At 40.5% G+C, this 24,880-nt stretch overlaps 1 long non-coding RNA gene across 1 annotated transcript in view; it reads right to left on the bottom strand.

Annotated features, from left to right (window-relative positions):
* LOC122790370 overlaps window positions 1–24,880 on the bottom strand; it is a 717,669-nt gene that overhangs the window by 329,658 nt on the left and 363,131 nt on the right. The gene's annotated exons all lie outside the window — the stretch shown is intronic.

Here is a 24,880-nt window from a genome sequence, read left to right as displayed (position 1 = left end):
TGTGGCCCAGGGTTTGATTCTTTCAGCATCCATTGCTTGCCTGTGCAACTCTGAGCAAGTCACTTAACCAGACAGTGCTCTCAGGCTAGGTCTGAAAAAATGTCCATGAGGATCAGTATTCAGCCTAAGTAAACAAATGCATGTAAAATAAAATTGTCAGAAAAAAGTACAGTTTTGTACCTACCATAAATGTAGATGTTCGAAGATCCACATTGCTGCAGTCCTAACACTTGGGTAGTCCCTGTCCCAGTCGGCCCGAATACCAAAGTATAAGGCTGACGTCGGTCAGGGCGCATTTGTCTGACATCAGGACGTCAGGGTACAAATGCGCATGACAGACGTCATATCCTCAGTCTTTTCTTGCCCCAGATGTCAGAAGACCCTAAAAGATAAGGCCAAAACCAAAAAACACCAAAACACTCCTGTGCCTAAAATATGTACAATATATACAAATGTACAAAAAATAGAACCTCACCCACACACCCACCCCTAAACACAGAGGGGAAGGAGGGAGGGAAAATTGGACTGCAGCAATGTGGATCTTGAACATCTACATTTATGGTAGGTACAAAACTGTACTATGTTCTTCATCTCACATTGCTGCAGTCCTAACACTTGGGTAGAATCCCAAAGCAGAGGTAAGGGAGGATGGCTAAACTATAATGAAGCAGGAGCTGCCAAAATGCCCTGCAACACAGCAGTGGCAAAACCAGCCCTGGACTTAGAATAGAGAGGAAGGTGGTAATGCTTGGAAAAAGTATGCACTGAACTCCAAGTAGCTGCCTCCAAAATATCCTTAGTTGCCACCCCCCTTAGAAATGCTGTTGAAGTGGCAGTAGCCCTAGTGGAATGAGGCCTAATCCCAGCTGGAATCTCCTTGCCATGATGGGAGTAACAGAATGCAATGCAAAACCCAATCCACTTAGATATAGTTTGTTTTGACACAGGCTTGCCCTGAGAACTCAAAGCAAAAGAAACAAACAACTGCTGAGACTGCCTAAAATCCCTAGTCCTGCTTAAATAATAACGCAACTGCCTGTGTACATCTAAAGTGTGCAAAATCTTTTCCCCCCTATTTTGGGGATCTGCATAAAAAGTAGGCAAATGAATAGTTTGGTTTAAAGCCACACTAGAAACCACCTTAGGCATAAATGAAGGATTAGTACGTAATGATACCCTATCCTTATGAAAAATCAAAAAAGGCTCCACCGCCATAAGGGCCTGCAATTCAGAAACCCTTCTTGCAGAAGTAATGGCCAACAAAAAAGCAGTCTTCCATGACAAGTATTTCAACTCAGCAGTAGCCGCAGGCTCAAAAGGTTGTAGAGTAAGTTTCTCCAACACAAAATTGAGGTCCCAAGCAGGAGTAGGAGCTCTTCGTGGGGGTCTTATATTCTTTGCCCCTCTAAGAAATTGCTTGAACAAAGGATGAGAAAACAATGGTGGGTCACAATCATAGTGAGCTGAAATTGCTGCAGCATGAATCTTAATGGAAGAGAAAGACAAACCTTTGTCCAATAGCTCAGTAAGATATTGAAGAGCCACACTCAAATTAGGCTCAGAAACATCCAAATCCTTTGCTGCACTCCAAAATAAAAATCTCTTCCATTTTGCTGCATACACTTTACGTGTACTAGGTCTTCTGGCTTCCATAATCACATTCAAAACTTGTTGAGGAAGTTGAGACCTGCTGTGGTTCAAAACAGAATATGCCAGGCTGTTAGATGAAGAGAGTGAAGCTTGACATTGAGTAGATGACCGTCCCTCTGAGACAAAAGGTGTGGAATTAAAGGTAAAGGCCGTGGAGGCTTTCTTACCAGATTCCTCAGTAATGGGTACCAGTGTTGCCGAGGCCAATCTGGAGCTATCAAAATCATCCTTGGCTTGTCTTGTCTGACCTTTAGGAGTACCTTTGGGAGGAGAGGCAGAGGTGGAAAGGCATACACATGAAGATTTTCCCAACTGAATGAAAGAGCATCCACTTTCCAAGCTGTGTGATGAAAACTTTTCGTGCAAAACTTTGGCAGCAGGTGGTTTAGTGGAGAAGCGAACAGATCTATGTCTGGAGTTCCCCATGACACTGTCAATTTTTGAAATACATGAAGATCCAGTTTCCACTCGTGGGGATCCATGATTTGCCTGCTTAACACATCTGCTAAGGAGTTCTGTGCTCCTGGCAGAAACCTTGCCTGAAGAGTAAGCTGCAAGCTGAGCGCAGTCTCCCACAAAATCATTGCTTGCCTGCATAGAGGATAAGAATGTGTTCCCCCCCTGCTTGTTGATGTACCACATGACAGTTGTGTTGTCTGTTAGAATCAACACCTGCCCTGGAAGAAGTAACTCCTTGAAAGCCTTCAATGCAAACTGGACTGCTAACATCTCCTTCATGTTGATATGTAGATGCTGTAGTCTGGCAGGCCACTTGTCTTGTATCCACTTTCCATTCAGATGAGCTCCCCAAGCTATGTCTGAGGCATCTGTCGTTAGAATCTGACTCGCCTCTGGCCGGGTCACAGAGAGTCCCTTGTTTAGGTGACATTCCTGAGCCCACCACAAAAATTCCTTTTGAATGCAAGGTATTATTTGAATGACAGTGTCCAGATCCTGGCAGTGCTATGTCCATACATTTTTGAGATACCATTGTAGCTTCCTCATATGCAGTTTGGCATTGGGAAGCACCAGAATACAAGATGCCATGAACCCTAATGCTTGAAGGACTGTCCTTGCAGTCAGCACGGACTGATGAGATAGTTGATGGAAGTAAAGGGATAGACTCTTTTGTTTGTCCGGGGTTAAAAGGCCATCTGGGCTGCTGTATTCAGTCTCACACCCAGAAAGCACATGTCTTGAGAGGGTACTAGACTGGACTTTATTTCGTTCACAGAATACCCCAGGCATCTTAGCACTGCTATCACATATTCCAGATGCTGAAGAAGCTCGTCCTTTTCTTGAGCCAGAATCAGACAGTCGTCCAAGTAAGGATAGATTTGTATTCCTTTTAGCCTGAAAAAGCTACAACTGGAGCCAGAACTTTGTGAATACTCTGGGCGCAGTAGATAAGCCAAAGGGCAATGCAGAGAACTGATAATGGGAATTTCCAGCTCGAAACGCAGATACTTCCTGCAACTGAGTCTGATAGGCACATGAAGGTAAGCCTCCTTGAGATCTAAAGTTACCATCCAGTGATCTTTGCCCAGCAGAGGTAAAAGCTGTTGTAACGTCAACATTTTGAACTTGGGAATGTCCAAATAAGTGTTGAGGATAGACAAATCCAAAATTGGTCTCCACGTGTTCCCCTTTTTTGGTACTAGGAACAGGCGAGAATAAAATCCTAGGCCCCTTTCTGGCACAGGAACCGGCTGAATGGCCCCTATCTGGAGCAACAGAGAAATTTGCTTGTGAGCCTCTTTTCTTTGTATAGGAGGAATGTCTGGCATGCCTTTGAAAGGAGGCAAGGTATGGAAATAAAACCTGTAACCGTGGTGAACGATATCCAATACCCATCTGTCTTGGGTAATAACACTCCAGTTTTCTTTGAAAAGTGCCAGCCTTCCTCCCAAAGGTTCTGGCAGCTGAAAAGGCAAGTCATTGGGTCTGCTTACGAAAGGACTGACCCCTGCCCTCACCAGAAGACTGGGCAGGCGAACTGCCTGTTCTAGGCCTAAAAGAACCTTGAGCTCTGCCCCTAACACGTCTAGATCTCCTAGACTGAGAATCATAAGAAGGATAAGTCCACCCCTTAGTAGGCCAATTTCTACTAAACTTTGGAGGCTGAACCTGCAAAAAATCTTTAACAGTCTGCATAGACTTAGCCTTGTCCTCCATTTTCTTTAAAACTGCGTCCACAGGCGCACCAAATAACACATCAGATTGTAAAGGAGCATCTAAAATCCTTGTCTTTACATGTTCAGCTAAATTCTGATCCCTGAGCCAGGCGTGCCTGCGAAGAACAGAACCAGTGGCTGCCACCCTCGAAGAGGCCTGTACAGCATCAAAACCACATTGCAAGGAATGCTTACCCACCTGTTCAGAAACATGAACTAAATCCTGCAACTCTTTACACTCAATACCTTCCGCCAGAGCATCTACCTTAGACTTCAATTGTGAAAGGAGATAATTTTGGTATTTCAACATGTGAAACTGGCAATTCAAAGCCCTCATGGCTAAAGTGGAAGAAGTATACACCTTTTTCCCCCATCTATCCAAAGCCCTTGCCTCTTTATCAGAAGGAACAGGATTTTTAACAACAGAAGCCTTGACACCTTTAGGGCCTTGAGAAACAGTTTCTGGGTCTGCCCTAGGACTCTTAAAAAGATACTTATGAGCTTCAGGCACCCTATAATACCTGTCCGGTTTAACTGGGGCAGGAGGCAAAGAATCAGGGTTCAGGGAAGCCTCTGCAAAAACATCCTCTACCACATCCAGAACAGGAGGTATAGCTAAAGGCCTATGCTGGGGTAGAAACAAAAATTCCCTAAGCCTTTTCCTAGAATCAGAGAAATCTTGACCTTCCCATTTAAAATGCTCCCTCATGGAATGAAGGGTCTCTGAAAAAGAAAAATCCTCAGGAGGAGAAGCCGAAGGTGTAGAGTCATCTACATCAGAATCAGAATAAGGAGGATACTCCTGCAAGTCTTCAGCCGAAGACTCAGAAGCCTCCGAACACTGCTCAAAACTCTCAAGCTCAGGTTCCACCCTAGGCCTCTTATCGGGGGGGGTATAGAACCTCTAATCATAGTAATCAAATCTTCTGCCATTTTAAGCATATGTTTTTTAGGCAGAGACCCTGAAGAACTAGGGGAGACCCCCACTGAAGTTAACCCTGGCCTGCCTCTAGAAGGAGCCTTGGAAACAGAAGGGGAGGGCCTAACCACCTTAGGAAGGGAGGGGAGAACAGCTACCTGAGAAGCCCCTTCAGCCTGGCCTACCTCCTGAGAGGACACATCATGTAACAGTAAAGTCTCTCCCTGAGAATCCAAAGGAACTTCTGGTAGAACCACCGGCTCCACTGAGCCCTCTAAAGAACCGACGTCCGGGACAGACGGTTCTTCCACCCTAGGCTTCGCTGCTTTGTCCTTGCGCTTTTTAGACGAAGCGGGCGGAGCATCCGACGGCATGTTGTAATTACAACGCTTCCCAAAAACTAACCTGGCACAATCTAATCTTCTCTTAATAGTGCGTTTGTTAAATCTAGCACAAGAGCGACAGCCAACAACGTCGTGCTCAGGCCCTAAGCAAGGTATACACAAGGTATGGTAATCTCTATGAGGTATCTGTTTCCCACAAGAAATACAGTTATTCACTTTTTCTGACATCCGGTTAAATACTGAGGCAAGAAAAAACCAAAATATTCCCCAACGGGGTACTTAGCCAACTTTGATTCGGTCTGAAACTCCGACTTCAGAAAATTTCATAACGCCAACCTGCACTCGCAATACTGCTTCTGCATCGGACCATGCGGCAAAAAAGACTGAGGATATGACGTCGGTCATGCGCATTTGTACCCTGATGTCCTGATGTCAGACAAATGCGCCCTGACCGACGTCAGCCTTATACTTTGGTATTCGGGCCGACTGGGACAGCGGACTACCCAAGTGTTAGGACTGCAGCAATGTGAGATGAAGAACATCTGCTCATCTCTCATCGGTTTCCTATACCCTAATGCCAGTGCTACTATAAGAAAAGGAGTTCCTTGCTATACGTCACTGGGGATCATGGTATAGCCAAGCAGGATGTTTATGGCGAGATCTACAAGTATGCATATCCTGCAATGGACATTATTGTCACACAGCCATTGATTTAGTAGTGGTGGATATTGCCCATTAAATAAATAGATGTTCAGCATCTGTGTGTTTTATTGTACAAATAACAGTTTATTGACCAATGGTCCAGCTATCACGGACATAGTGACTGAAACCAGACTATTATTCACTTATATCGACCTTTAGTAAGGCAATTCTGAGAGCATGGCAAATGTTCAGATAGATGTTTGGAAAAAAACAAACTCACCCCAAAAAGTTAAATCCCAATGAGTCAATATCTGAAAATAAAGGAATGCCACTAAGATAAACTACTGAATGAAGAATTATTCTGCTATCTGCTATATATATATATATATATATATATAACATGTTTTTATATTTCTTACCACTTACTATATACATACCAAAAGACAGGAAAATTGTTTAGCTTGCAGAAGCATAGCTTTTTAGCATTAGAAACATTTCTAAGGTTACATTTATTGTCTCCATTTCAGAAGCTACAGTAAATGGAACTGTCCAATGGATTCAGGAGCTAACATTTAAAACATACTTGTAACTAAATGTGTGCATGTTATATGCATACATATTTGCATATACTGATTTATGGACTAAACAGTTGCATAGATATCAGAATTCTCAATGTCTTTTGTATGAGTGGAAACTAACAATCTTATGTTGAACACAAAATCATACATTCATAGAAAGTTTTGAAATAAGGTACATCCCACTTCCCATTATTCATTCTACATAGAGCATAACTATTCCTTTTTGGTTACATTAAGTACTTCTTTCTCTAAAATAACTTCAACTTAACTGCTCCTTTTTCTCTAAATTAAGTACAACGTAACCTCTCCATCCTCTCTTCTCTACCCTTCCTTCCATTACTGTATCTATTGCAGCTTACCTTACTGATTGTTTATCATCTTCCAGAGCTGATCTAGAGGCCTGGGGCAGACCGCTCCATTCATCCTTTGGGCTTACTCTGCTCCCCTACCCTACCCCCATTCCCATCCAGCCCTCAATTACTTTAACTATAGGTCCCACCCACATAACCAATCATTCCCCAAGCCTCTACTAACTTAATCAGCTGAATACACTACAAATTCCCCTACTATACATCAGTACTTTAGGTACATATCCCCACCCATACTACAAACTATATTCTCCTTACTCACACATAAATCTCCATACATCCTTTTCTAGTATCTTACTCACACACAAGCCTCTACACATACATTTTAGTCACCCCCACCCAACATATCTATCTTGCTCAACATAAAATTTAAACTACCCATATAAAATGCCTCACCTTAAAAAGACTCACTTACACAATACTTATCCAAACCATCACTAATTTTATTATACTACTCATACTTCTGCACCACACTCTTCTGCAATGTAATATTCCCCATCCTTGGCAAACCTCAATATCCACACACCCAAATAAACCATTCAACTATACTATAGCCTCATCCCTTTCCTCTACCACTCACACAAACTTTCACATATATAAAATCTATCATCTAAAAACACATCACACACCTCTCAAAAGCTAGGAAAACTACTAGATAAAACTGTTAAACACTATCTACACATACTTAATCAGTTAAACTGATCTGGAAACATACATAATGAAGTTCATGACTTGCATGCCCTACTTACTTTATACTCTCCTAATACTTTAGTAATGACAAACTTGGCTAGAACCCAACATTAACAATGAAATTTCAGCCCGGGATACAAAATTCTATGTAAAGACAGAAAATCAAGAAAGGGTGGAGGAGTAGCTATGTTATTTAAAGATCACTTAATTACAGGCCACTTAGACAAAAACATTCCTGATTTTTGACAACGCTGAACTTATCTTTGCCAAATTAAAAATGAATCCCAAAAACACATTAATATCATTGGTGGTTATATCCCACCAAGAAACAATATCTCTACCCTGGAAAACATAATACTTTGGATTCCCAGCTCTCTCTCAAAAGAAACATTCCTGATGGGTGACTAAAGAATATAGAGCCCTGTTCAAGGCTAGGGACAAATCCTGGCAACAATATCAAATACAAGGCACAGGCAACTAGCAAACATATCTAGAACCTCAAATAAAGCTAGAAAACTAGTAAAATTAGACAAAATCAACTACTACCAAAATATCCAAAACAAACGCACAAAAAAACAAAAAAATTCTGGGCAGCAGTAAACATATTTCATTCAGGTAAATCCAATACCCCTGCCCCAACAATCACCTTCAATTCTGATAACATAACGGTTTACTATCATAAATTCGAAAGTAAAAATAAATAATGTCTTTATTTTCGAATTTATGCATCAAAAATGAACATTTTCGAATAATAGTAAACTCGAAAACAAGGGTGTATTGTCGAAAATGTCGCTTGCGACATTTACGGCGATACACAGCACGCCCACCCTTCCCATAATCACCTACCTAACCGAACACACAGTTATGTGGGGGGCTGTGCCCCCCACACCCCCCCTAACTTAATATTCCAACTGCGAGATCGCACTACAATGAGGAAAGGGATGCATTTCCCTAACCGCACTGTACCGCGATCCCCTCCCATGACCGAAAGTTAGAATTGCGAATGCACAGTTCATTCGCAATGCAAACCTTCGCTCATGTCACCTGCCGCAATATGAAGTATTCGAACATCTGATGTTCGAATACTTCATAGCCATGCAAATGCACGTCGACATAATGATAGCAAACCAATATAACAACCTAGTTCAATGAATTCTTCACAGAAACTATCTAATCCCTAGCAAAATGTCAAGGCATTATCAGCAACCTTACCCCTCTTAAACCCCAGAACAGCACCAGCTCCCAAGATTCCACCTCCCACTTTAACATACACCCAGTATCTGTTAAATCTACAAAAAAACTACTTCAAAAAGTTAAACCAATTACCCTAGCCACTGACAACCTCCCAGCAGAATTTCTACATACTGGAGCAGAAGCAATAGCCTACGCAGTAGCCATACACTTATTCAATATCTGAAAGCAAGGTACCTGTAATACGGAAAACCTCATAGTCCACCATACTCACCAACTATTACCCAAATGCCATCCTATCTCCCTTATCCAAAATACTAGAAAGATTTGTGCATACCTAATTAAATGGACTACCTTCTCACACACAAACTGTCAAACACGCAACATGGGTTCAATCATTCCCACAGCACCACCACCACACTACTGTCCTTTACTAACACAGTTAACTACCATAAAAACAATAAGCTAAGTCAGTAGTCTCCCCACCTTAAACTTCTGCTATCCCACTAACACATGGCTCCAAAGCTGCCTATCAGAATATGTCTGCAAACCATCTAATGGCAAAATCAACTTTCCCCTCTTCTTCTAGTCACCGTAGGGGTTCCACAGAGCTCAGTCTTTGGACCACTATTATTCTCCCTATTAACTAATCAGCTCAGCACCTCCACACGCCTCTGTAATACAATATGCCAATGACTCCCCTATAATATGTGCAGCCCCCACTCTGCAAGACCTCCAGACCAAAACCCAAGACTCCTTTCTGACTGTTGAAACATGGCTCTCAAACTCCCAGCTCATTCTAAATCCCAACAAAACTAAGCTTCTTCTTTTTAGCCCAACCAGATTCCCCTCATCTCCCCAGTCCTTTGAAATCTTGTCCAGGAATAAAACTATAATAACCCCAATCACTCACACTAAACTGCTTGGGAGACAAACTTACAATAACTTGAAATTTGATATTCACACAGCCTAAACTTTCAAAAAGATTCACAAGAAAATAGGACTCCTGTACAGAAATAAACAATTTCTTACAAACACAAAAACTACCATAGCTCACACCCACCCTCTATCAACCCACTTCTATGTCTCCCCAGTATTAACAAACCTCTGCAAAATAGACCTAATCCAACTAGAATCCTGCTATAATAAAATAGCAAGATTTGCCACTGGCACCTCACACAGATCACATCACTGTACATCACTTAAACAACTAAATTGGCTCGAACTCCCCAGCTTCTACACTTTAATCAATTAACCTTTGCCCACAAAATTCTCCACCAACATAAAACCCCTTGTCTCCATAATCTCATTCAACCATACACCACAGCCCAATCTATTCACTCCAGCAACCAACACCTTCTAGATGCCACCAAAGCCATCTTAGCTGGGAAATCTCTCTTCTCCAACTATATTCTTAAAATATGGAAAACGCTTCCAATCCCAATAACTTCCAACAGCTCTCTCAATTTAAAAATCTAAAGTCACACCTAATGGACACATAGCTATGCTCTTGTAACTCCCCTGGATAGGCCTTCCCATGTTCGCAGACAATCTAAAACCCTTTACTATACTTTAATAGCAAGTAGTAACTACATCTGTGTGTACTAACCTCTTCTCATATCAACTGCATTAGTAGCATTATGTATAATGAACTTCTTCCACGTAACTATATGCTTAAACATTTTGTAATTATTATTCACCAGTAATATGGTATTTTGTATGTCTGCAAACTGCTGTAATGTTCTGTAACTGGTATGTATACTCTTGTACGTTTCTGGGGCTTTTCTGCCTGGGCCTCCGCTGAAAAAGGACCAGTCTCCAGTCGGACTTTCCTGGTAAATAAATAAAAATAAAAAATAAATATGTAATATATAATCAGTAATAAGCAATATGTAATCAGGGTGACAGAGTCATGAAGGAAGACAATTGGTTTGTAACAATCATTAATGTATATTTTCTTTAGTATTACACTAGGCAGCTTCAGAGGGAGACTATTAGTATGAAGGTTGCGAGAGATTTCTAAGGTAAGAGGGCATCGCCACTTGTGGTCCTTACTCCTCGCCATTAAAGACCTGAAATCACTATACATGAACTCTACAAACCTCTGAACAGCCTAATGTCATACCAGGAACTTTGTTGAATAAATATCCAATGGATATGCATGTTACAGGCAAAGTGGGGACCTTTGTATAACGTAAGTCGCTTTTTCCCATAGACATTCATCACATGCCATCTACTGGTGGTCAATGTGAGAACAAGCTGTGAGTGGGACAGGCCATTAGTCAGGAAGAAACTCAAAGTGCACTTAATGAATTATGTATAGGCTAAATCATGCTGCTTTCACATATTAGACTAGTACTACTTTTAAACCCTATAAAGGAATCCTGTGCCAGAAGTAGCTTTTGGCTTTGGTTTAGGTGCTGTGAAGACTGTATACATGGGGTTCATCTGTTAATGTGGAATCCATTTTCTGAACTTTTCAAGCTCTATATGATTCTTACATTATCCTCAAAGAATTTCTTTTTGCACAACAGCCCCAATGTGTGCATCCTTTCGAATACAGTAAAAACTTGCACCCTCTCCTGAAGGAGGACAGTTGGCAATGATTATTCAGTTGCTTTTCTATGTCCACATCGACCAGTGACTTGGCCAGCCAATCAATACCTATGTTTTCTGGCCGCACTTGAAGTTTAACCCCAAAGTACCATGAAGACGGTTATCTGATCGAGTAGTTTTGCTACACATTAACAACAATGTTTCAGAACACAATGATCAGATCACCAAAGATGTAACTTAGTGCACACGTTTATCCTGAAGGGGTGACATAAGATAATTGAGCCATAATTTAGCCCACACATTGAAGACCATTAACATTAAGGTGAAAAATAATAAATCCACTAAAATAATTTAAAATAATAATGAAAATGTCATGTTAAGGTCATTCTGGGATTCCCCGCATGCTGGCTTTATGCAGAGCTTCTGTATGTAATCCTCACTTTGATCAGGATGTGGAAAAAGAAATAAAGATGGTAGTATTCATCAACTCCAATTGTCACTTCTAGCACAACTGCTGAGTTTCAAAAAAGATCAGTATTCTTCTAGTACACTTATTTGTTGAGTGACTTGTCCCTTGCCATAATGAACTACTACCAATCTGACTTCATTACCTTATTTAGGCTCTTTGACCACTGATAGTCTACCTCCATTCTTGCCTACTCTCTCAGTGACCACTGACCATTCCAATTATGTATTTTTCTGGTAGGTATTGTATGGTCCCCTTTATATAGTCTCTCCTATCTTACTCTAGGCCTCACCTTAGTGACAGTACTGATAATACTTTAGTAGTCCTGTATATTAATAAAAAACTAGTCGATTCAGTTCAACATATGAAGAATGCACACACAAATAAATGTGTGCATCTCTCTCTCTCTCTCTATATATATATATATATATATATATATAGAGAGAGAGAGCTAGATATGCATGCATACACACACACAGATAGGGATGCATCTGTTATGTCCACACATATCCAAATATAAATCTCTTTTTTAATAAATATATATATAGGCTTTATTTGCACACACACACACACACACACACACACACACACACACACACACACACACACACAGACATGGGGGTTATACACTCGAACTGAGCATTTGATCAAAAGGAGTGAGCTGTGGAACTACTGATCAAATATTAATTTTATCACGGAGTGAAAGTACTTTGTCAAGTGAGATCAGATTACAATGTGGTTGGGAAAAGTATACCACTTCTCTACTGTTGTGCAAACTCAGGGTTAGTATTTATAAATAGTGGGCAATATAAACGGTAGAGCTCCCCTCATGAGGGGTACAGTTAAGCTTGACACCCTGTAAAAAAATCGAGGTACTCGTACTTTAATTACTTTTTAGTTACCGTTTTATAAACAGTTGTGATTGTATGTGTGTAATCAATTGGAGTAAAAATTATATATGAATAAATATATACTGCCTATCACAATTTCAGATGCCATTATCATCAAAAAGGTCTTTAATTTGCTGTTTCCTTCTTGCTCAAAACAGAATACTTAAAATAGAGAATTTTGGAGTCAAGTAGCCACTTGGTATGTGAATGTACATATACATACCCACACACATGCATTACAGACAGAGAGATAGGGAGACATATTAGCATATACATACATAAATGTGCTGGAATTCAAATGTTCTAAAGAAACTCCCACTTTAGTAATGGAAATAGAAGAAACAGTAATTGATACCCGGAATTAATGGACATGCTCCACCTCAAAAAATCCAAATCCACCAAAACCACTAGAGCAAGCTTTAAAAATAAACCTTAGCACGGAATACGTGCTGAGGGAGAGATTTATCACTCAGAGACACCTATGCTGTGGAATAAAATCCCGGTCCATGTCCCAGAGCACTTAAAGCAGAGTTGTGAGAAGAAATGACAACCTGTGGATCTTGGACCGTAGATCGTTACTGTACCGTTTACCCTGGTACAACAAACTCATGGGGTACAACAAACTAATGGGTACAGTATTTTTTCATATAAAGGGGGTGGCGTTAGCCTAGCAAAATTTGGCCTAGGCTAGGATATGGCTTTCCTTGCTTGAGTTCAGAAGATGTGGGGTTCCACAAAGTAGTTAGCATAATGTGCCATGTTGCAGACTTTTACAACTCTGTGACTTCAAGTTATACTGTGTCCTGGGCACAGTACATGGAACTCATTATGGGGCTTCTCGGATGGTGCTGAGCTCAAGTGTTTAGACTATCCTTTCCACTGAAGGAAGATAGCCCTGATATGTGATTATGATGCACTCAGTTTGCATGACATGTCATAGGGGGTTCCTTGCATTTCAGTATCAACTGTATGTGGCACACAGAAGAAATGGTGTAGTGCCCCTATAAAAACTTAGCATATTCCATTTGTGAAACACACTGAAGTGACTATTTTATCAGGTTGTCATATGCAGAACTTTTATCTGTAGCAACGCCTTTCCTTTGTTTGCAACAAGTTAAACAGAGACTGTATAAAGCAGACATGAATGAGTGCAACATCACAAAAAATTACATAAAGTGGCCATTCACACCTATTAAACGGCTGCAATCCAGGTGAAAGATTCAATGCTTAGTGATAGATGACTTAGAGATGGATTCTTCAAAGCTGGAGCATTTATCTCTTTTTATTTGCCTTTATTTAGTGATCTCAGAGATTTTAAATCTGAATAATACTTTTTGTGCACATTAAAAATGTATTTTAATACATTTAAATTTTCTGTCTGCAGTGTTACTATATGTAGCAGTGAGCAGTTTCAGTGCTGTGTTCTGTGCGTCTTTTTTAATTTCTCCAAGTCTTTTGTGTTTCTAATACCATGACGGTAATGGATCCCATTCCTAAGTCAAAGTACAATTCAAGTTCATGAAATTAGTATTGTTTCATCTTTGATGCAGCCAAAAGTCCTCTTCACAGCACTCACACTGTGCCCAATAATGACGTCTCCTGTAATTCATATGGGGTTACATGTATTGGTAACACATCTAAATACCGTTATAGATTCTTTTTTATAAGCCCTGTTGCTCCTACTACTATTGGAACTATGTGGGTATCTTTCTTCCACATTGCTCTCATTTCTGCCTGCAAATCCTAATATTTTATGACTCTGTCTCGCTCTGTATGCAAGACACTGTAGTCACTGGGTGTGGCGATTTCAATGATCAATGCTACTTCTGTCTTCTTTTAATGGACCACTATATATCCAGTTTTCTAGCAGCTATCGTTTGAACTGTTGGTAATGGGCAATTCTATGAGATGTAAACATCATTTTCTATGATGCTTTGTGGCTCATGTTTCCAGCATTTTTCAGTTACTTCAATACCATAATGTTTCCATAATCCACAGTGCAACAGTCTTGCCACATTTTTATGCCTTTCAGTATACAGTCCTTCTGCCATTAGTATGTTGCAGCCAGCAACGAGGTGTGCGACTGTTTCTGATTCATTTTACAAAACCTACATTTGTCCATTTCTCCCACATGCTCAATGAACTCTGTAAACCAGTGTGTATGTATCCCACTATCTTGGGCCACTAATATTAACCATTCATCTCTTGGTTTAAATTCTCCTCTCCTCAACCATTCTTGCATTCGTTCCTGATCAACACCAGGTTCTTCCAGAAATTTTCTGTACTTGCAAATATATTTATGCATGTTTCACATTTCTTGCCTTCCCATCTGCTCCTTCACCTTATATTCTTTCTTTCGTTTTTTGGCACATTCAGTTGCTGCCTGGTTTTTATCTACTTCTGGTTTGATTTTCATTCCTGTAAGAACTATGCTTTTAGCTAAATATTGACTAAGTAGAGAAGTCATCTTGGCTTTACTCTCCTCATGTTTCAAAACTTTTACTACATTTGGGTCTGGTGAGGTCAGCAGATGTGTGGAGTCCCACGACTGCAGAGCTATACATATAATCAATTTCAAGGAGGCCCATCCCTCCTTCAAATTAATATGTTATCTATTTAAAGCTTTTATGCACTGATCTTTATACATCATTTAGTGAGCATGAAGCATCCTTCTTGTTTTCCCATCTAATCTGTCCAACACATTTTGGGGCCAGTCAATCACTCCAAAACTATAAGTTAGGACAGGAAGAGCAAATTGGTTTATAGCTTGAATTTTGTTCCTAGATGTTGACACTGTTTTCATGATTAATTTAAGTCTTCTAAAGTATTCCTTACAAAGCATTATTTGCATTTCTTCATGTTTTATTCTTGATCCTTCATCAGTTCCCAATTATTTATACACCCCTCTTGCTCACGTTCTTTTATATCACATTCTTGTCCCAAACTGATGTTTTCCTGGTGCTGCAGTTTTCCTCGTTTAAAGGTCGCGTTTGCACATTTATGAAGATCAAATGACATTCTTATATCATCTGAAAAAGTTTTGACAACCTGCAGTTGTGCTTTTAGTTCATCTGATGAGCTATACAGTTTTAAATCATTAACAAAGAGAATGTGAGAAGCCTTTACACTTTGCTTTCTAGGAGCCAAATTATAGCAATAGCCTAAGCTGTTGAGTAAACAGCTTAATGGATTAAGGGCAAGGCAGAATAGCAATGGTGACAGTCACCCTGGAATATCCTCCTCTGAATTTTTATCCCTGGGATAATAATGTGCCCTTTATTATGGCTTAATTGCAAAGTGGTCTGCCACTGTTTCTTGGTCACTGTAATGTAGTCGATCAGTGTAGAGTGCATCTTTATATATATATATATATATATATATATATATATATATATATATATATATATATATATATATATATATATTTATATACACTCTTATCCATGAATGTAGGATACTATCAAATGCTTTTTTTCAGTCAATCCATGCCATGCTTAGATTCTTCCCTTATTTCCAGTTATCCACTATGACTAACAACAAATGATCATTTGTTCCATATGACTTTCTTTTATTGCCCTTTAGTTCTACTGCCATAATTGAGTTTTCTTCTAAATAACTATAAACTCTGTTGGCATCAATTCCTATATATAGTTTATATGCCGTTAGAAGGCAAGTTATTGGTCTATAATTTTTTAGGGTAGCTTGCAGGTTTACTCTTAAGTAGGAGCATTGTTTTTCCTGTTGTTAGCCAGGTTGGTATCTGTTCCGGGTGTGCATATAAATAGTTCATACTCATGGCTAGATCTTCATGCAAAGATGTTAATACTTTTAATCAGAAGTTAGATACTGCATCTGGGCCTGGGATTTTCCATTCAGAGGCTTTTGTCCTTGTCCCCTTCAATAAACACATCACACCGAATGACATTTGACGACCTTTATTAAAACTTCCATAACACAGCTTTGATCACCAAAATTATTAATTAGAACTAGACACAATATAGTTGGTTCTAAACACAGCATAAACATCCTTGTAATGTTAATCAGGGCAGCGTACCTACTCACCTTGTCCCAAGTAAGCAGCATCCATACCTTTGCTTGCTTACTTTACTTATGAAGCAGCGTCCAAGACTCACTCCCTATCCCATTTACCCAGACAGCACCGTCCATACCTTTACTCGCTTACTTTACTTATGAAGCAGCATCCCATCTCACTTCATACATCATTCATTGAATTACCTTCCACCAATTAAGCAGCATCCTTACCTCAGCTTACTTATCTATTCAGCAAGCTTCCTCCAGCTGCTCATTTTCCTTTTCCCAAATCCTTGAAATGAACCCAGACACCAGAGTGGTAACAGAAGAGGGCAAGCCTGTTCCTCTTCTCCGCCAACTAACCTGAACAGGTTGTTCCCCCTCGTTTCTACCCCAAATTTTAAACCAACTACCTTCCATAAAGAGAAGGGGTTAAGCCAAACAGCATTTGGTGTAACCATCATCTGCAAAGAACATTAGAACCCCAAGTAATCACCAAATTTATTTTCCTTTCATAGTGAATCAGCTGCCTAGTATTCACTCAGTACCGAATGGCAATCAGGCCACCATCCAAAATTTGTAAATTAACATAACCCTGTCCCCCGTAAGATACAAAAGTCACCGCTAAATCCCCTTGACCAATTGGAATGTCCTGCCCTGTGTACAAGCCTGAACCAAATAACGCACCCACCTGTCCACAGTCTCCTACCCCCAGGTGGCTGCAACACAATTTGACCAAGCTACCACCCCTACCATCTACTTGATTTATAAAGCTACCTGCAAATTCCTGAAGCAAGTGTCTGGTCCTGCTAACCCAGCCTGACAACCAGCAAACCATACCACAGTCATATCACCCTGAGAATAGCCCCTATTCTCTCAGACTTCTCAGACTAAAAGTATGATGCCTGCTAAATTGAAAAAAAACACCAAAATCCTATATTCTTTGGATTTCCCCTTTAAACCTTTAATCTCAATATGCCCTCTGTCCTTCAATATTGAATTCAACCCTAAGCATCCACTAGGAGACCTCAAACCAAACCTTGGTTACTTAACACTAATCTGCCTGTGCCATCTTGCTTGCCACTGCAGCCAAACAGCATGCATCACCTTCAGTTCACCGACTGATGTGACTCTCCGCGCCTTTCTACAACCGCATTACCCATCATTCCAGCAATAGGCACAATGGTCAATATACAATGATCCCTCATTGATCTGTAAAAGAAAAGAAACTGTTAATACACTGCCATAAACCAAAGTATCTTAATCTTAAATGCAAGGGGACCCACCACCACCATCTCCCTTCAACCCTGCCCGAAGTAGGAGCAAGTCCAACTCCTCTCATAATACCCAGAGGCTTAAATGTCATATATGACATTAATACCAAAAGCTAAGGAGACAAGTTATATCTCCCAGAAACTGCCCTGTCTCTGAAATAGACTCCACATACTCAAACATAGTATGTTGTTGGCCACTTCAAACCCAACCTTGATGAGTGGATGGATAACCACAAATTTGTCCCAGGCATCTTAACTTAACTGTGACCAATCCCAGTGGGGGATAGCTAATTTTGACCTACCACACACCTTCCCACACCATATGGGTAACATCCCCCTCTCCTGAATCATCCTGCCATAGAAGATCAAACAATAAATTAGGGAGACAGTACCAGGGCTGCCTTCAGCTACCCCATAACCCTGCATTCACTTACAAGAGTAATCAGAGATGGAGCAAAAGAATGACTCCTTAAAAACCTCGTATATTAGACACCATATGAACACAAGACGCTAACATAGAGAGCACACGTCCTACCACAAAACTCAAATGCTTTAACCTAAAGGCACAGCAAAATCCTTTTGTACAAGTACCAGACAACCCAATGCAGAAACTACACCCCCCCTCTTTTTTTAAGCTACTGTGGTGGTCAATGAAATCCTCATTCTGCCATCTTGATCCTACACCCTTCCCTCGCTCTTTTTAATTTCTTTGGTGCTTACGTATTAGTCACACCCACGTTCCAGACAACATAATATTAGAAGGGCCAAGAGTCATCTGTTTTAGGCAGGATTAAAAATGACAGGAAAATTTGAATCAAATTCAGGGACAGTGAAGACATATGGCCCCAGTCCCCAATGAACACAGTAAGAAAATGAATTCCCTTCAGCGGATTCTGCATGAGATCAAAGAATCAGGACAAAGTCATAAAGAATTGGGAGGGCAAAGGCACAACATTAGGCGCCCTTAAATATGGACATCTTACGAAATCTGTACAGTTAAGAGCCATGCCTCAGAGTCTTAGAGCCGAAATTCTAGACAGCCACAGAGAGTCAACCCTTAACTACTGCACTGACAGATTCTCTTTCAATTGACAACACACCTTACAAATTCACCTTATGTCCATCAAACCCGTAATTGGCTTTCTACAAGCTAACAACTGAATGCAAGTACATTAACGCACCCCCAACTCCGCTTTGAACTGACTGCCTTACCAATTCCAAAACATGCCTAACTTGACTAATTCCCCAGACTAAACTTCTTCCCTCAAGCAACTGCAATGAAGTGTACTCAGTCTGGCAATACTGTACCCTATGTCTCCTTACAACAGATTCCCAAATCCCCACAATCAAGCAAACAATGGCTAGTTCCACCCTCCAACTACTGCACAAACAATTTGAACCACTGAATAGGTAACTGAAAATCACCCCAAATGCCCCCCATGACCCCTTTAAGAGAAGGAACCAGCCCTGCACATAAAAATAAGGGGCGTAACTTCCTGCGAACCTATGAATATCTTGTGAAACCACCCCACTTATAACAACCCCAGGCTCCCCTTAACAATCCCCAACCCTAGATTATCCTGCCCACATATCATCCCTCACATGCTCCCCCCTGCCCTGAAATGCATCCCATACTGATGTGTCTTAATGAGCCTTCAAGAAAATCAGCTTACCTGTATATTCCTGTGCACCACTCTAATGACTGGAAGATCCACCCCTACCAGTTCCATCACCTACAAAATGCACTTCTGTGACTCCCTTGCACTCATGTGTAAGCTAGGCGCACACCCCTCTAGTGACAGGGACATCCTCTATAACCTACTTCCCTTGTTTGCAACCTCACTGCAGGAGAATGAGGCCACTGAAACACTCAACACAGTACCATCACCTGTGACCTCCCTGCATACAACCCAAAATCCAAACATCCATCTCCCAACAACACCAACTCTCTTCAAACAGAGAATAATGAACTCAGCAGCCTCTACCAAACCACCATATTAGCAAGTTCCTACCAAAAAACCAAGAAGCACGATTACCTTTCAAATGGACTTCTTCTGGACACCGACTAATATCCACTCTATGCTTCTATCATCTGTGAAATCCCTATGTGGAACTCTTGATCCACCATCAGATCCATGTTGTCATTTTGAGACTTCCTTACACTCCCTTCAATGGCAAACACCACTCCAGACTGATCTGCAACAGAAAAGAAACTGCAAGTACTCTGTACCCATAATTTCCATCACTGAGCACTGCCAAGATTCCCCCCTCATATCCTATATCAAATAGGTCTACCAAGGAGCATAGTGCCACCATAAAAGTCTTACAAACTTAGAAAGTTAATAGAATATGTGATTTTGTTTCGCATGCATTATTTTTTTGAATGGCATGAAGTCTGAAACTCATACATCTGTCATTTCATAAATTTCAGTCTTTAATGGTTTGCCACTAATTTACCAGAGACCACAATTTTATGAAAACAGACCAAAAAGATGAGGCCAAAATCTGATCATTCTGTGAAAATCTGTACAGTTGAGAGGCAATATGCAAACACCTCTTCAGTCAACCCATATATATCACCAACACATAATTTTTAACCAACCATATGTACATTTAAAATTAACAAATAATTTACACGCTCAATTAACAATGTGATTTATTTGGCATTGTCTGTCCTCTACTAGGAAAAAAATGGTGACTCAACTCGCCCTACCATAAGCAGCAGTATGCAGTGTGTGTTTAGCTGTGGAACACTTCGGCCCCACCAAATATATACATTTAGAAATCCATTGCCATTATATCAGTACCACAAAAACTAGCATTAGCAAATGAGCATGTTTGTGATAAACAGTGACGGTGGCTTATATATTAAGTTCAGAATAAATCTATCAGAAGCACATGCTTCTCGGATATCTGTAAACTTGCCCTTAGACAGAACGTCACCTATCATTGTGCATACACTAAAGTTTTCATAGCTGTTGGCTATTCCTTCACTCTTACAATCTAAATGGGATGGTCCCACAGCGTCAAAAGTGATTACGTTTACTCTCATAGCGTTACAACAGCAACATGCGTCTGTCTATGCTGCCACAGTCAACCTTCTGATTAATAGACTTCACAGCGATCCCAGGCTTCCCCATTATTTCTCCCCTGCCCGTATTACTAACTGAAACAACTAAGCACACCGATACCAGGTAAAGCAAAACAAAAGGGGAAGAAAGCCCAACTGCACTGAAGTCTGACAGCACCTAATATTAAATTACTTTTAGCGCTTTTGAACAATGCATCTCTGTATGCAATGACACACGTTTAACTGACAGCCATTTTCACCTGTTGCATTACAATTGTTTTTTTTAAATTTTATAGGAAAAGCGTGGGATTATTCACCTGTGCTGCAATTGCTATATCCTCCGCCCCTACCAGCGGTGAAAGAACGCTCAACTTCTTTAATGCACCCACAAGGCAAATCCAGACAAGAGAATACAAAATCCTGCCAAGAGCTGAACTGTGACATTACAGCAAAATCATCTGGTAACAGAAGGCCAGTATCACAGACACCCAACAGACGCAGACCTGCTTCTGAAAACTGGGAAACCCTTCCCTATCGCAACAATCTGGTACTGCCCAAAACCAGCAATGACAATTTTTTTTTTTTAAAGCAGTCTTACACCAACCCAAAGCCGCCATTCTGACTGCAACAAACCCAAATAGCATGCCACACACGGCCGGACTACCCTGATCCACAACCAATCCAAACCTGAGGCCATGATCAGCATGATGCCTCATCAGAATAGAAACAACAAACAACCCCAACACCAAGAATGTCATAGTCACAACCCCACCCAGACTCCTCATTTTAAAATTGCCTAATTGTACAAGCAACCCACCCTACTCCCAAAGATAGCAGCACTATGTTAAGCTAGGCATGAGTGCAGGAATGCTAGTGATGATTAACAGTTACTGCATGAGCATACCCTTTTATAGTGATGCACATGGACCTTTTAACCTGCGACTATGCCTTCCCTGCTCCCTTTCCTCCTTTTTTTTTTTTTTAAAACGAGGAAGAGCTAAAGAAGCCAAATTCCTGCCATGACAGTAATGAACAACAGAGCCCAACTACTATTGTAGTTCTTTAGTTAGTTTCTCTGTTTTATTATTCTTTTTGGAAGTGAAACCCTATGGAAGCAAGGCATGCACCCAGTCCCTCCTGTCACAAGGGTGCCCTCAAGGCAATGAAGCAGTTAACCCACACTAGAAAAGGACCAGCACAACCCTGGGAAAACCTTCCACCATGAAAACCCCACCTCCAATGGAGGTGAACATCAAACAGAAGCACAGCAACAGCAAAACCCAGTCCCTAAGGACTGGGACCAGCTCACCTACTACTCTTACATTAAACCCACTAACTAATATATGTACAATAAGTAGGTCAAAATGAAAAACATTTTCTTTCATTTTAAAAGTACCACCACTAACCCACTCCACTACCCAAAGTACTCAAACCTCCAACCCCCCCTGCTCAATTCTTAACCCATCAGTAAACAGAAACATAAATAAATTACCCAGCTCTTCCTTGTACATAATTATTAATCCAAGGCTTACCTGATCCCTTACTAACAACAGGTTGTCTTGGACGTAAGCCTGCACTGTAGAAAGTTCAGGCCAAAATGTGATTGCTTACCCAGCTACACTTGTCTAAACTTTAAGCCCCTCCCCACCCTTATCTCATTTCCTCCCAATCATCCCTCTCTCGATTTAACCCTTTCACCTCCCCAACCCAATTAACTCCCACTAATATATCACCCTAAACCCTCTTGAAGATATACCAGGACAACTTGGTTTGTTACCAAACCTCATTTCTTTACTTTGTTTCAATCTCTCTGGCTGCTACTTCATCCCATTTCATATCCTGCACCTTGAAACTTCTTATTCTTTCTTTTACTTCTTCTATCCATTTAGCATCTTTGTTAAATTCCACAGGATCTTCATAGATACTTCTCCAAAATGCATCTATTTCCTCTTTTTTGGCAGTCTTTCAATTCCTTTTACATTATTTCTCAGTTCTCTATAAAACCTTTTTGGGTCATCAATAAATTGCTTATTTTGTACTTTTCCTTTATATTTATCTTCGTAGCATGCAAGTTTTTCTGCCTGTGCTGAAATTTTTAGTTTGTGATAGTACATGATAGATCCTGGTCTGTTCTACTATTGCGCATTGTTTTTGTCTTTCTTAGTATTTTTGTTGATCTGTTCCCTCGTCTTTAGTCTTCTAACAGTGACACTTCTTGTCTTAATTACTTTATAGTTTTCTCTATTCGATATTTCCATGATGGTATTCAGTTTCTCCCCTTCCTTTCCCTCACTACCCTGTGTTCTTGTGGTAGAACTTTATCAGTTATTAACTTAGGTGCACAGTAACATATCCTGTTTACTTATGCTATATTGCATGGATCTCTAGGAACACTTCTTTCTCTGTGTGTGTCATGGGGTAATAACAGAGAGATGTACTGATTTTCAGATTTTGATTGTAGCAGTTATTTTCCACTGATGGGAGACTCATAAATGTGATCTTAATGAGGTTCAGCAACATGCAGTGTGCGCATGTTTCTGAATCACATTAATGCTCGGCATCACAACTTGCCTTAGCGCTATTTCAAGATATCCCTGGAAGTTCCAGCCTGTGCTCTGTCAGTTGTCAGTCAGGTAAAACTGTGCCTTCATTGCTGCTTAAAAGCTGGAATCAAATTAAGTCATGGCCATTATCTCCTTCATGAGCTGTTTATGTAAATCCAAGGGAAGCAAGCGTTTGTCATTATGAACTGTTTTGTCAGAAGTACATTAATTCGGTCAAGTTCTGGTTCTACATTTGAGCTTAAATATTAGACTATAATTTTGTGTAACAACTGACTGTTGGCTAACTTTTTATGTATTCAAAAGTTCTTAGACATCCAGTTCATGTTGCTTTTAAAGAAAATAAACTTTTTTGTTTTACTGCTTTGAAGAAATGTTGTTGTCTTTCGGCTTTTCCCAGTTAGGGGTCGCCACAGTGGAACTCCGGTCCGCTAATGATTGGCAGTAGATTTTTACGGTGCCAAGTTGCCAGCTCGACGACCAACCTTCAATGAAGGCAAGCCCATTCATGCATGTCTTTTGGAATGCTACTCGACCCACGGGGAGGACATGCAGACTCCACACAGAAGGCACTCCCCGCACCCTAGCTGAGAATTGAACGGGAGAACCTCTTGCTGTGAGGCAACAACACTAACGCTGCACCACAGCGAATTACTGCTTTGAAGAAATGGTACATAAAAATTGTTTCTATCTTATACTTTACTGCAGAATTTAGGGATAGGTCTGTGATTTGGATCAGCTCTCAGCACCGAGTTGAAGGAAAAACTGAGCTATCTTGTTCACATTACTGTATCCTCTTCAAATTATAGTCATATAATAAGTACCATGTCACACTAATGAAGGGAGAAATATAAGACTAAGCCTGGTTTATTCCAGAAGTTTCCATGCTTGCAGGTTATCCTTTACGACAGCAGCAAATCTGGTTCTAGTCAAAGATTTCAGGGCCTGTTAGGTGCATCATTCAATTTAGTGATGGCGTGACTTGCACAAAATTCACAAATGGTGAAGCAGAGAAGATTTTATCAAGAATGGTCCAACCTGCCAACCCAAATAGGTCTCAGAGAATGTAGAAAACAGAATCGCAGGCAGAGGATGGGCAAAGCCAGAGTTGAAGGACAGAAAAACTTGATATTGTCTAATAAGCTGTTGTTGCAAAAGTGAGGTAAAGAGGAGTGAAACGTTAGACACCAGTGAACACTGTATATATTGGCTGGGATTTAAGCCTGGGAAGTGATAAAATATGAGAGGAATATCAGAGAACCAGCAGACTAAGTACACAAGAATGAAGCTGCAATGAGTGGTGTTGAAGAATACAGTAGGAAGATGATGCAGAATATGCCATATAGAAAGCAAAGCCACAAGATAGAGGTATAATGAAAGGTTTGGTCTTCGGCAAATAGTTATGGGCAGGGACAGAAGACTTGGACTGTTGGATGGATATGGATTTTAGGTGGCTGAGTTACATGCAGAAAACA

The sequence above is a fragment of the Protopterus annectens genome, chromosome 16.part0 (genome assembly GCF_019279795.1).
Source record: "Protopterus annectens isolate FY-2018-M chromosome 16.part0, PAN1.0, whole genome shotgun sequence".
In the NCBI taxonomy this organism is placed as follows: Eukaryota; Metazoa; Chordata; order Ceratodontiformes; family Protopteridae; genus Protopterus; species Protopterus annectens.
This window is presented reverse-complemented; position numbering and strand designations above follow the sequence as displayed.